Here is a 13,871-nt window from a genome sequence, read left to right as displayed (position 1 = left end):
TCTCTTTATCCTATCCTTTATGCCTATCTCTTGACAAAATGATCTCTTAGGTATAGATGTTAGCTATCTTAGCATTAACATGAAACTCTCACAGCATGTTTAACTCAGTATGGCTTCTCCCAGTGGGATATTTTCCGAACTACCTTTATGTTTGTAGACCAGGGATTAACACTAAATGAAACTGGGGATGGGTAGGTAAATGCATATGTTCTTAACTAGAGAATGATGGTCTTACCTAAAAGTAGAAGTTGTTACCTTCAGTCAGTTGTCATCAGACTAGAAGGCATAAGTTGATTTTTTTTCTCAAAATAAACCAGAAATTTATATATTTATATGAAATCCCTTTTTAAGTAATAAAATAAGTAAAAACGTCAAAATAACAAACACCATGCAGTCAATACTGCACACCAAATCAAATATATCTGTAAGCTGTAGAGCTCATTGGTAGCCTGTATAAAGCTTATGTGTAAATTCTTCGAGGGCAGGAATTTGTAACATCATTGGTATTTAACAAATGTTAAATGAGGTTGGTGTTCAGTAAATGTAGGTTAATATACAGAATGAATAAAAAAAAGTAAGATTTCTCATTTTGCTTAATAGTAATGTTTCTTTTATTCATATATCATGATTCTATGAGGAATAAAAATGATGGAAAGATAGAATGCAAATTCTTCAGGTTAATCAAATTCCATTAGTTGAAGGAAAAAGATTGACACTAAATGGATCTTCATGTATTTGTAGAATCTTAGAATTCTTACATACTTACACAGAAGTAAATGTAATCTCCTAAATATTATAGAAGATACAAGGAATGTCTAGAGAGATTGTATAATTTTTTTAGTGGACAAAATTGCTGAAGGCTGGACTAAACTCAGATCTCCTGATTTTTAAAATTGGGCCCTTCTGCATTGCACAATGTTTTCTAATCTGTCACTAGTGCTATCCCTCAGCCAACAATTGGATAATAATGATTTACTCCCTTCATCTATAAAGGATTTAGGTCTTTTTTAAAGTTGGAACTTCTGTTAGTAAGAAAAAAAGTTTAAAATTAAATTAACTGATTTTGCTTATTCTAAATGGAGTTAATATGACTATTGGATATATGCAGCAAAGTTTAACTTTATGAGTATGATACCATTAAAAATAATTTAAGCTGTAATGAAATTTGTGACTGTGGTTTGAAGACCACTTTTGCCATAATTAATTAACAGCAGTGAATGAGTCTTCCTGTTACATCAAGTAAACCCATTTTTAAAATTGATAATGATGTATTGTATCTATAACGTTTACCTGAAAGGAAGACAAAGGATGTCAAAGGATAACAAGAATCATTGGGCAAGTGTGTAAATTTGCTGTTTAAAAAATTAAGATTTTTCCTTTAAAAATCAGCATCAAATATATTTGCTATGTAGATAGTTTCCTATGTAGATGGATTCCTTGTTAGGCTAATAAAGATACCCTATTAATTAGTTAATTATTGATTAACCTTATAATTAGATACTCTAATAAGAATATCCTCATCAAACTTCCATGCTCATGATCACCATCAGCAATCAGCATAGACATACCAAGAAGGGTAATCTGAGTAGATCATCAAAGAAATATTTCCCTCCCATGAACATTGTTGCAATTTCCTAATTTTGATTTTGTGTAAAGGGTACAGTAAAATAAAACTATGATAGCAACCTACCTGTAACCTCAGGAATGCCCCAGAATGTGTATAAATCTGTTGAGTGAGCCTTATAGGTGGATGGGGAGGAGATAGCTTGTGCCTAAAACTTCTAAATGAAGCCAGGTGGTACGTCCATGCACATCAGATAAGTGATCACAAGACACAAGCTCATATTGCCGTTTAGATATTAATACAGCATCACTTTGCTGTTCATGCGCTCTGCTTATTCATTTATTTCTTGGCTTGCTTCTTGGTTTGGTTTTACTTATGTTGCTATTGAAGATATTTACCCTATACATGGCCTGCATCCTGGCTTAGCACAGTGCAACCTCAAGAGAGGCCTTTGAAAAATTATAGAATATGTATAGAACTATTAATTGAAATTTTCATATATCTTATTTAGTCTGTGTGAGAAAGCATCACTAAGTTAGGTAAAGGCAGTTAAGGGAAGTAGAAAACAGGAATTCCATTATTTAATATCTGCACTGTTCCTGTGTGGTTTTTAACAAACAACTTTGTTCAACACAAATCACTGGAGGATACTGATGAATACAGCAGTTCTAAAAGCATACACTGAACATCCTGTCATGTGAAAACTACATATTCTCTCACAATAGAATAAACAGTTATGAAGAGCCAATTCTGTGCTTTAAAGTCAAGACAAATACAGCAGAGGGGAAAGGAAGGAAAACAAGTATCCAAGAACGATGTCAATCACAAGTTGTTGCTTTAATTGTTATCTTGTTTGTCACCAGGAGAATACTTTCCATTTCTAGAATGTATGAATCAAAGCTTGTTGATGAGAACTTTAAAAATAGATTTTGTGCTTTAGTGTGATTGACTCATTCATTCATCCTTTGAATCTCTCCAACCTACATGAGCCCTACATGAACATCTCCAGTACCCCCTCTTTGAGAGATGCTTCACACTCATACTCCATGGTCATTGGGCAGTCTGACTCCACTTTTGAGCTCATCTGGCAAGCTCTGGGTGGGCACCTGACCCAAGGTAGGCTCTTCAGAATTCATTACAATGAATCTGGCACTGGCACTAAGATTGGACTCACATCTGGGAATGTTTATTGAGTGGTTAAAATGTAAAAAGCCAGCCAGTCTTTCCACTGTGTGAGCTCGGGTGTAGCCAAAGCTGATATGAGTATTGAAAAAAATGGCATGATAGAAAGAGAGACACAAACAAAAGAAAGATGAGTAGTGGATAGTGACTATAAGCTTGCTTTTGTTCATTTTGTTATTTTGTTGTTTTTAACAACAAACAGCATGTTAGTTTCCAGTTCTGGAATTTTCCAAGATACTTTCATACCATTATGTTTTCTGACATTATGCTCTTATATTTTCTTTTTAGTTGTTTTCTTACATTGATTTACTGTCCTTTATTTGCTCCTGAAACAATCTTAATGTTAGTTCTGAGGATGAGCTACTGTGTTAGACACTGATATTTTAAATGAGATATAGTCCCTATTTTTTAAGCCCTCACAGTGAAATGAAGGAACTAATGCCATAATGCAGTTTCAGTAAAGTTAAAATGGTAATGAATTTATAGAAAAAGAGTTTGGAGGTACTGTAAGAATACAAAAGGGAGGTATGCTGCTGTACAACATTAAGTTAAAATTTTACAGATACTAAGTTAAAATAAACGATCACCCTTCAATAAAAAAATGCATTTTTGATCCCTTCATTCATATGACTAAATAACTAAAAAAACTATCCCTTATAATGTAACCTGCAGTATCTAACTTCATCTGTATTACTAAAATTTACTGGACTCAAATTGGCATACCTAACTTCTCTGCCAGACTCTGTAAAGAAAAACAGTAAAAAACAAAACAAAACAACAAACAAACCAAAAAACAAACAAACAAACAAAAAATGTAAGGGGTTACATATAAGGGTGCAAAATCATCAATGTTATAATAATAAAAATAATAAAATAAGTTACTGTAGGAATACATGCTCTTAATTTTATTTGGTTAAGTCTAAACTCTATGTGTCTAGTATAGATTTCTCATTAAAACATTTCTCCCAAACATGTAAAACAAGAATGCTTAATTTTGTGGAATGCTTCTGTATTATGTATTGACAAATCAGAGTGTTCTTAGATCATTTTACACAAATATATTGCCCTCACAGAATACTTCTAACAAAATGTGACAGTATTATATGAATGAGATTTTTCTAAAATTCTTTGCTCTTAAGAGTTTAAAATTGAAAGATAAATTTCTTAAATAAGTTTCATACAAGAATGCCTCTGAGAATAAATGCAGCTTTAAGTTAAGCTAGGGTTTTAAAATATTTGAATCTGAGAAAACCACTAAAATTTTTTTTTATAAAGCAGAATGGGTTAAAAGATCTTTAAACAAATAGTAATGAAAAATTGTGCCCATTAATACTATAGTATTGAAAAGTGGTAGTGAAGGAGGAAGTATTTTGGTCTGGGAAATTTAATCTCATTCTGGAAAACAATCTCACAGAATTATACTTTGGAGTGCTGGATCTTAAGTGTCTGCAAACTTCAGATTCTTGGCCTATTCAAATTAAAGCAACTGTTAGACATTTATCTGAGGTCACTAGAGAGAGGTCTTTTGTTAAAGGTAAAATTGTATGTCTAGTGGATACATTAGGAGAATTTTAGAATTAGAATTTAGCTTACTCTGTAGTGAAATCAAAATGCCTATGAAGAGAAGTGTTCATCAGAAAAGGATACGAGAAATGGTGAAAAAAAAATCAACTGATTTCAATTTTTAAATGTTCATTTAAAAAACTGATTTATTAAAGGACAAAGCAGATATATTAATTGAAGAAATATACTTTGTTTGTGCTGGTGTTCTATTTCTCTGATAAGCCGAAAAATCCTTTTCTGTAATAATATGGAAAGAAAATCTAGAGAAGACATTGGGACAGTAGTCTCTTTTGGGGCTCGAAAGCTTGGGAACAACCAGAGAGCCCCAAGCCACTCCCATTTCCCCGTTTGAGTCTGTAAGTCTGTCATACTCAGGGAACTCCTGTTTTGCTCTATCATCATCTCCCACCATATTTAGGAAAATAAAGGCTTTGATTTCAGGTGTAACATCACTGAAAGCTGGGTGGGGACACTAGGGAGTTAAATTGTTGGTAGCCAGTCTGAAAAAAACAGGTTTTATTTCTAGACCCCCTTCTCACTTCAGTATTCATTGTGTCAATCCTGATGTAGTCTTCCCTTTGCTTGCTCTCTAAAGAGAGCACACCATCTTTAAATTCTTCGTGGACCTCTTCCTCCTTTAGAATCCAATTTAAGACATTCTTCCTCTAGCATATCTTCTCTAATTAGTCTTTAGGCAGCTTATGTCTCTTGCTCAACTTCTATCAGTTTAACTCTGCAAATTAGTAAATATAAGCATACACTATCTGTGTCCTATGTAATTAATGTACTTAGATTTCCCGCATTTCTTCTGAAAATTTGTTTTGTGATGTTTAGAGTCAAATATACTATTAAAGTTTCTATCATTGAGGTAGGTGGCTCTATAGAAAAGCATTGATTGGATGAAAGCATTCAGTTACGATAAATAAAACTTTTTTCTCTTTTTGATTTTCAGAATAGAGAATCTTGATAAGCTTTTTGTGTGGGTGGGGCAGAGGAAGGTGGGGAAACTCAAACATTCGAATTGGCTAGTTCTATAACACATACAATCTAATATATTTCTAAATAATTTTAAATTGTGCAAAAAGATCAGTTCATATATTTAAGAGCAACTACCTTTGAGCTTCAAACAGATTTATTTCAGAAAAATATTTCATTTAATGGAATCTAAAGGGCAGACTTTAAGGAAAAAACAATAATTAATTGCATTAAGAATTACATGCTCTGAGGCTAACATGATTTCTTTTACAAAACCAATATTACAGAGTGGTGAATAGGTCTTAGCTATAACTGGAAATTGGTCACTAGGAACCAAAACTGAGGACAGGGAGGCTTAAGTACCCTGTATTCTAGGGATTGCTGAGGACAAATGAAGACCAGATACTTCTTTGAGTGTATTTAAAGGACACTATCACTCCTGTCCTACTATCATTTCTGTCCTACTGTGGACTTAAAGATGTCCTTAAGGAGAAAAGTGGAGAAAGAAAGACTTGTTAGAGAATAGTTGAAGGTAAAGAGTAGGGGAAAAAAATATTTCAAGTTTCTAGCCCACTAAGTTTAGATTCGATAAAATAGTTTGCACTAGCTCAGCAGTTTCCACCATCGTTTTTGGACTGCCTTCTGTGAAGGATTCTCAGCAGTGTAATGCTATGTGCCTACGAGTTAGCTTCCATGTAAGAATGACCTCCATGCAGAATTTCTCTTTGGAAGATGAAAGTTGTATAGGTTGTAGCTTTGCAGTTTCTGCCTCACATAGGTTAAGAAACATAAAAAGTAAATCATTAGGCGATGGGACAGTAGTCACATCTAACATAATTACTGTTAGCATTTTTAACTTTTAGCTGTAAAATATAGTATGCAGTGTTAAAGTACATCGCAAATCTGTATCATATGATCTGAAAATATCAATTACATAAATTAATTTATGGCTTAGCATTATTAGAATTATGTGATCTAAAAGAACAAAAAACTGTTATCCTATATCTCCAAGGTTTAATAAACTCTCAGTATATTTGTTCCAGGCATAATCATCATAAAAAATTCTCCAAAGCAATGATTTTATTTGGTTTATTTAATGCAGACAATTAAATCAAAATACAGTAGCTCAAACTCTACTTTGATTATTACAACATGTTTAAAATTATCTTTCACTGGGGCTTATTAAGAAATGATGTGTTCAGGTTTATATTTTTCAAGTACTAAGAAAATTAAGTTAATATTTATATAATAACTTTAAGATCACTAAAAGGTTACTAATTTTATTTATAATTTCCAAGTTTTCATGTCAGAACAGTAACTTCCAATGTGAGGTTTTCAGCATTCTAGGATTTTTCTGCTTAATTTGAGTACCCCAAAGTTTCAAGCAATTTTCTTTAAAAAAATCAATTATAATTCATTTAAATTGAAATATTTTTACTGAATGTTAATACTACACTTTCTGTTCAAATAATTGAATTTAAAAAGTGAAAAGACAATTACCAAAGATGTATTAATGTACTTTTTATAAATTGTATATCTCTATCTATCTATCTATCTATCTATCTATCTATCTATCTATCTATCTATCTATCGATATAGTAGGGCAGTTGTTTTCTTAGAGAATGAGACCCATAGCATAAGGATCACCTGGGGACTTGTTAGAATTGAAAATTCTCAGGTACCAGTCCAGGCTATTGATTCAGAAACTTTGGGCTGGGCCCAGGAATCTGAGCTTTTACAAGCCCACTACATGATCTGGAAGCATGCTATGTTTTAAGAACCACTACAGTAGGGTATTGCTACTAGAAAAAGATTAAAACAGATTGATAATTGGTTCTTCTCTGTAAGTTGAATCTTGTAAGATTAGTTTCAGTCTTGGTTACTCATTAGAATCATCCGGGGAAAAATTCTAATGCCAGAGTCACAGCCGAAACCAAGTGAGATTCTCTGGGGCCTGGGACTTAGGTATATTTTGTAAATCACCCCATGTAATTATAATGTGCAGTCAAATTTGGGAATCTCTACTCTTATGGCGTGAGCTCTTGTAGGAGTAGTGCCCTGTGAGACTTATAAAGATATTTCTTAAATGTTAGGGCTGCCTTTTGAGGGGATAGCAAATGAAGGGGCTTGAATGCAGAGATATTACAGGTACCTTTTGCCTTGGGCATTCCACAGCCTTCAAACCATCTGGAATGGCCAGAGTTGATGCATTCCTAGATTTCTCTTTACTTTTCAGAATTTAGTGGGGAAAAAACCCCCAGAAATGTGAAGAACATAAATATAAAAGAAAGATAACACAGTGTGTCCTAGACAAACCGGAATTAATAGAGAAGCTAGTTCAGTTAATTGAAAGTAAGCCTAATAAGTATCTGCAGAAAACAGAGAATATTGGTAATATGAAGGAGGAACAAGAAATTATAAAGAAGAATAAAGCGGAAATACTAAACATTAAAAAAGAACTCTTGCCTCATTCTACTCTTTTCCATCACTGCCTATGTTCCTCTGGAATGTTATAATGAATCAGGATTTAGCTCTGCTTTATTTAGAAATTCCTTTCCTTCCCCTCTTCCTTCTTTCCATTTCGAGTGTTTTATGCTTGCTTGTAGACGTTAATGAATTTAAGTAAATTAAGTATTCACCCTTGCTTGTTGTATATCTGTCCAATGTAATGCAGAAAATAATAAAATAAAAGATAGTATCTAATAGGAATTATCTCTGCACTCTTTTCCTAAATGGCAGTAGCAATCCTTCCTTCAATAGTAACAACCAAGAATGTCTCTCAACATTGTCAAATGCCCTCTGGGAGACAAAAATCATGCCATTTGAGAACCACTGGTAAACACCATTCTGGTTTCTCTCACCATAGGTTAATTTTGCCTATTACTGAGTTTCACATAATTGGAATTAGATGGTATGCAATTTTTCTCTCTTGTCTACTCAACTAATCATTGTCCTTGAGTATAGATCTATTCTTGCTGTTAAAGTAGATGTTTTAACCATTGTTACCAGATTGATCTCTATTGTTGTGTTTGGCTGAATTTCTTTTTTTTATGAATGTGGCATTCCATTGTATAAATGTACTATAATTTATTTAATATATTCTCTTGCTGATAGACATTTGATTTCTAAATTTCACGAGTACAAATAAAGCTGATGTGATATTTTTGTACATATCATTCTGTGGCTATGCACTCTTCTGTCAATGTTGATATTCTTTTCACATTGGTGTTCATTTAATCTAAAAAGTTCTATTATGAAAAGATACCACTGAGAGAACAAAAAGGCAAGTTGCACTGAGAGAAGATATTTCAGTACATAATTCTCATCAAGGAACTCATATCTAAATATATAGAGCTCCAATAAATCTGTAAGGAAAAGACAATCAAAGAAAAATGACAAAAACTTGAGCAGGCTCTTGACAAAAAAGAGTATATAAAATGACCAATAACCATATGAAAAGGTGCTCAATCCAACAGTCATAAAAGATATGTCAGCTAAAACAATAGTTAGATGACCCTGCTTAGCCACCAAAATGGCTAAACTTAGACACTGACATTACAAAGTATTGGAAATATGGTGAAGAAAACCTGGATCTTTCACATTGCTTACCCTGTGAAACATTCTCACTATAAAATAAAATGGTCTGACAGATGAACATTTGGGTTGTTTCTAATATTTTGTCATTAGAAACAATACAGTGATAAACGTTCTTATACTTTCATCTTTGTACTTCATGTGAGAATTGGTTCTAGATTTCTAAAACTGCCTGTTTCACTATGACTTACAGGACCCTTTAATAGATCATGGATATTAACTCTTTTATGTTATGTATGTTGAAAATAGTTTTTTCTTGTATCACTTCTTTTAATTTTGTTTATAAACTGGTAATATAAAGAACTTTAAAATTTTAATGTCATATCTTTCAGTTCTTTCTTTTATGGCTTCTTGTTCATATCTTGGTTAGAAAAGTCTTCTCTTATCTCAGGAATATTCAAAAATATTTTTCTAATATGTTTTACATAAAATTTATATTGTCAAATCATTTATAGTTTACTTTTCATTATGATACAGGGATAGTATCATCATATTATTTATTCCTTGTTGAAGTGAAATTTTCTCTTTGCCATATACTAATTCTGCGTATATGTATGTGTCCTTTTCTAGACTCACTTGCTTCTTTTCATCTATTGTTCATTACTGCATCAATACTACATTTAAAACACTTCAGCTTTATTTTCCTTTTCTTCCTTTTCAAAAATGTCCTGGCTATTCTCGAATGTTTACTCATCCAGATAAGCTATAGAATAAATCTGTTGTTCTCTCCACCAAAAAAAGTAACTTCTGATATCTGATTGAGTTTGGTGTTTACTGTTGAATCATTTTATGTTTTTATGATGTGAAATCTTTTCATCTAAATGTATGTTATGTATTTCCCTTAACTTTTATATACTTTGTAACATAAGATTTGCAGTTTATTTTAGAGATCTTACACATTTCTTATTTGATTTATTCTTATATGTTGCATAGTTATTGCTGCTACTGTGGATTTGGAGTTATTTTCTCATTTTCAAAAAGATTTAGTTTATGAAAAAGATATTAAGTTCAGTATATTGATATTGGGCCTGGCACTGGTTAGCACACTCTCCTAGAACATCTGATAATATTTTGTCTTAGTAAATTTTGTTTTTCCAAGTAAGTGTTGTATTCTTGGAAGTAATGAAAATTTGTCTCATTATTTTAAAAGTTTTAATTCTGACTTATTTCAATTGATATATTGCTTCAATCATGACCTCAAGTACTATGCCAAATTCTGGAATTCTGGGAGTGTCAGTGACCATTATTGTTTCTACCTTTTCCTTTTTTTTTTTTGTTTCTTTCCCTACTTAAACGGTAGTGCTTACACCTAGGTATATAGGTACACAAGAGTCTGCATTTGTTTTCTAGATATGGTTTTATCATAAGTGAGTTTCCTTCAAGCGCAAAATAAATGCTGAATCTTAACTAGTATGGTCAATCCTTTCTGCCATTCTACTCAATGGCTCACTTCCTCTGAAATGAGCATAATGTAGGAAGACAGGAATCTGTCTATTCAGATGAACTTAGTTCCTGTTTGCCTCTCATTGTGAAAGACTTTTCTAAGATAACTTTTTATTCTGGTGTTTAAGTGTATGTAGTTTTCAACCAACAGGGCCACTAAATGCAAAGCAAATATTTAATCTGTTATAATCTGGTGTACCTACAGAGTAATATAGTATTGACCAGGTTTACAAACACAAAGCAACATATTATGTTGTTATGAGCATTTTAAAGGGGTTTTTAGGGGTAATTTCAAATATTAAAAAACAGATTTTTACCGTAGAGACTGATTTCAGAACCTAATCCTCTTGTAAAATGCAAATCCACTGCATCTTTATAAATGAAATGAGTCTGTGATTTTCTGTTTTTGTGCTATGTATGTTAGCATTAGGTGTCAGGGTTCAGTTAGATTTCTAAAATAAATTGGAGACCAATTATTTTTTATCTGTGCTCTTAAATATTTTAAATAGTATGGAATAAGGAAAAAGTAGATCACTGATTAGCATTTCCGCTTATAGTTTAGTTTATTTAGGTTTCCAAATTTTTCAATCAGCTCTGGTAATTTATGGTACTATATATTTCTTATATAAACTACTATATATTTCTAAATTTAACATAATGTAATTTTGTTCCCATATAATTTTTAATCTTATGTGTCAGTATATTCCTGGTATAATTGATAATGTTGTTTACTTTTTATTTCTCTCTGATTTTTTTCTTTTTGAGGCTCACTATGTTTGCCTGTTTTGTTGGTCATTTCAAAATTCCATCTCTTATTCTTACTAATCATGCTTTTAAAAAATGTGATAAGAATACTTAACTTGAGATTTATCACCTTAACAAATTTTTGGTATACAATACACTGTTGTTGACTATAGGTACAGTGTTGTATAGCAGCTCTCTAGAGTTTATCTTAGTTAACTGAAACTTTGTACCTATCGATTACTTCCCACTTCCTACTCCTCCCAGCCCTGGGTAACCACCATTCTAGTTGTTGATTTTGTGCATTTGACTATTTTAGATACCTCATATAAGTAGAATCATGTAGTTATCTTTCTTTGACTGGCTTATTTCACTTAGCATAATTTCCTCAAAGTTCATCCATGTCATCACAGATTGCAGAATTTCCTGCTTCTTTTTTTTAAGACTGAATAGTTTCCCATTGTATGTATCATACCACATTTTCTTTATCCACTCATCTGTCCATGGACATTCAGGTTGTGTCTGGTTGTTTTGGTTGTGTCTGGTTGTTTTGGTTGTGTCCATGCCATACCTATTGTGAATAGTGCTACAATGAGTATTGGGGTGCTAATATTTCTTTGAGATTCTGATTTCAGTTCTTTCAGATACATATCCAGAGGTGGGTGTGCTAGATCATATGGTAGTTCTATTATTAAAATTTTAAGAATTTTAAGAACAAAGAATTCTTTGTTTTCCATAGTGGCTGAGCGATTTTGCATTCTCATCAACAGTGTACAAAGTTTCTACTTTCTCCATATCCTCACCAACACTTGTCTTATATTTTGATAATGGCCATCCTGACAGATGTAAGATGATATCTGATTTTGATTTTGATTGCATTTGCCTGATGATTTGTGACAATGAGCATTTTTTTGTATACCTATTGGCCATTTGTATATCTTCTTTGGAGAAATGTCTGTTCAAGTCTTTGGCCCACTTTTTAATTGGGTTATTAGTTTTGTGGTTATTGAGTTATAGGGGTTCCTTATGTTATTTGGAGATTAACCTCTTTGGGGTATATGCTTTGAAAATATTTTCTCCCAGTCAGTAGATACCTTTTCACTCTGTTGATTGTTTCCTTTGCTGTGCAGAGATTTTTATGCTTGATGTAATTAAAGTCCAGAAGTCACTTTTTGCAGAATTAGGGGAAAAAAAAACAGTTCTCCAGTTCATATGGAACCACAGAAGACTATGAATAACCAAATTAATCCTGAGAAAGAACAACGCTGTAGGTATTATACTTCCTGATTTCAAAATATATTATCAGGCTTCAGTAATCAAAACAGTATTGTACTGGCATAAATAAAGTCATATAGACCAATGGAACAGAATAGAGAATCTAGAAATAGATCCATGCTTATATGGTCACTTGATCTTTGATAAGGGTGCCAGGAATACACAATGAGGGAAGTAGTCTCTTCAACAAATGATGTTGCTAAAACTGGATTTCACATATAAAAACATGAAATTGAACCCCTTATTTTTCTCAATACACAAAAATCAACTCAAAGTGGATAAAATACTTAAATATAAAACCTGAAAATAACACTTCTAGGACAAAATGTAAGGGAAAATCTTCATGACAGTGGTCTTGGCAGTGATTTCATGGCTATGACATCAAAAGGACAGGCAACAAAAGCAAAAATAAACAAGTGAGACTACATGCTAACTTTTTTGAGGGGCTTACTTTTAAAATCCACTAAATATCATCCACCTAAATTCAATTAATATATTGTTCTTTATCTGCCTTCTTAAGTTAAATACATAAGTCATTTATTTTCTCTACCTTCTCTAATTAAAGGAGTTACAATGAATATTTTTTACTGCATAGAGCCTTGGCTGAATCCCATAGGTATTCCATATAATGTTTTTATTAGTATTAATTTCAAAAAGATTTTTTAAAAATTTAGTCTCCTCTTTTAAGAAAAATTATTTAGAGGATTGATTTTTAAAAATTCTGTTTTATATTAATGTTAAAAACACTGTATTGCCTTGAAGTAAGGATATGTTGACTTTATAGTTACTATTTGGAAATTTTATTGAGAGTTATCTTTGTGACAAATGACAACTGATTTTATGAATAATATTTGTAAATTTTAAAAGAATATATCTGCAAACTATGGTATAAAATTCTAGGATTGAGGATGATATTTAAATCTCTTGTATCATTTGTTTGTCTCCTCAGCCTGGTGAATTCTGAGGGAAATAAGTTATTGTCTCCTAATATGAGTTCTTTTAAGAGGGAGGGAGGATGAAAAAGGATCTTTGTTTCTAAAAGATACTTTACTTTATATATTTTGCTGCTACATTGAAGGAATGTTTGTTTATAAATACTCATAATATTATAGCTTTTCCCATTATGAAAGATTCACATTTGTTCCACAGAATAGATCTTTTTCTTGAGTAGTGTTATCTGATATAAAACTTCCATTTTACAATATTTGTTTATCTTTATCTCATATTTTTGCCTACGTATTTATTTACTCATTTTTACTTTTTATAGTATAAACTACATATACATAGATTTACTTTCCTCTTTTTTAATATATAAAAATTTTAAATCTTAATTTACACTTATTATACAAATCTTTTATTTGTCATATTTATCCTGGCTGATTTTATATTTCTCGTTTATTAGGCTTTCTTATATTAGGCTTATATATTCTTGTCTTTTATGACTTTTGTTGTAATAAGACTTATTCATTTAATTTTTCCCTTTCATGATTTGGAAGTTTTTGTGTCAAGTTTGTATTTTCCTTGAGGTGTGTTT

This window comes from Camelus dromedarius, chromosome 3 (assembly GCF_036321535.1).
Source record: "Camelus dromedarius isolate mCamDro1 chromosome 3, mCamDro1.pat, whole genome shotgun sequence".
Taxonomy (NCBI): Eukaryota; Metazoa; Chordata; class Mammalia; order Artiodactyla; family Camelidae; genus Camelus; species Camelus dromedarius.
The sequence above is the reverse complement of the archived record's forward strand: the minus strand, read 5'-3'. Positions refer to the sequence as shown.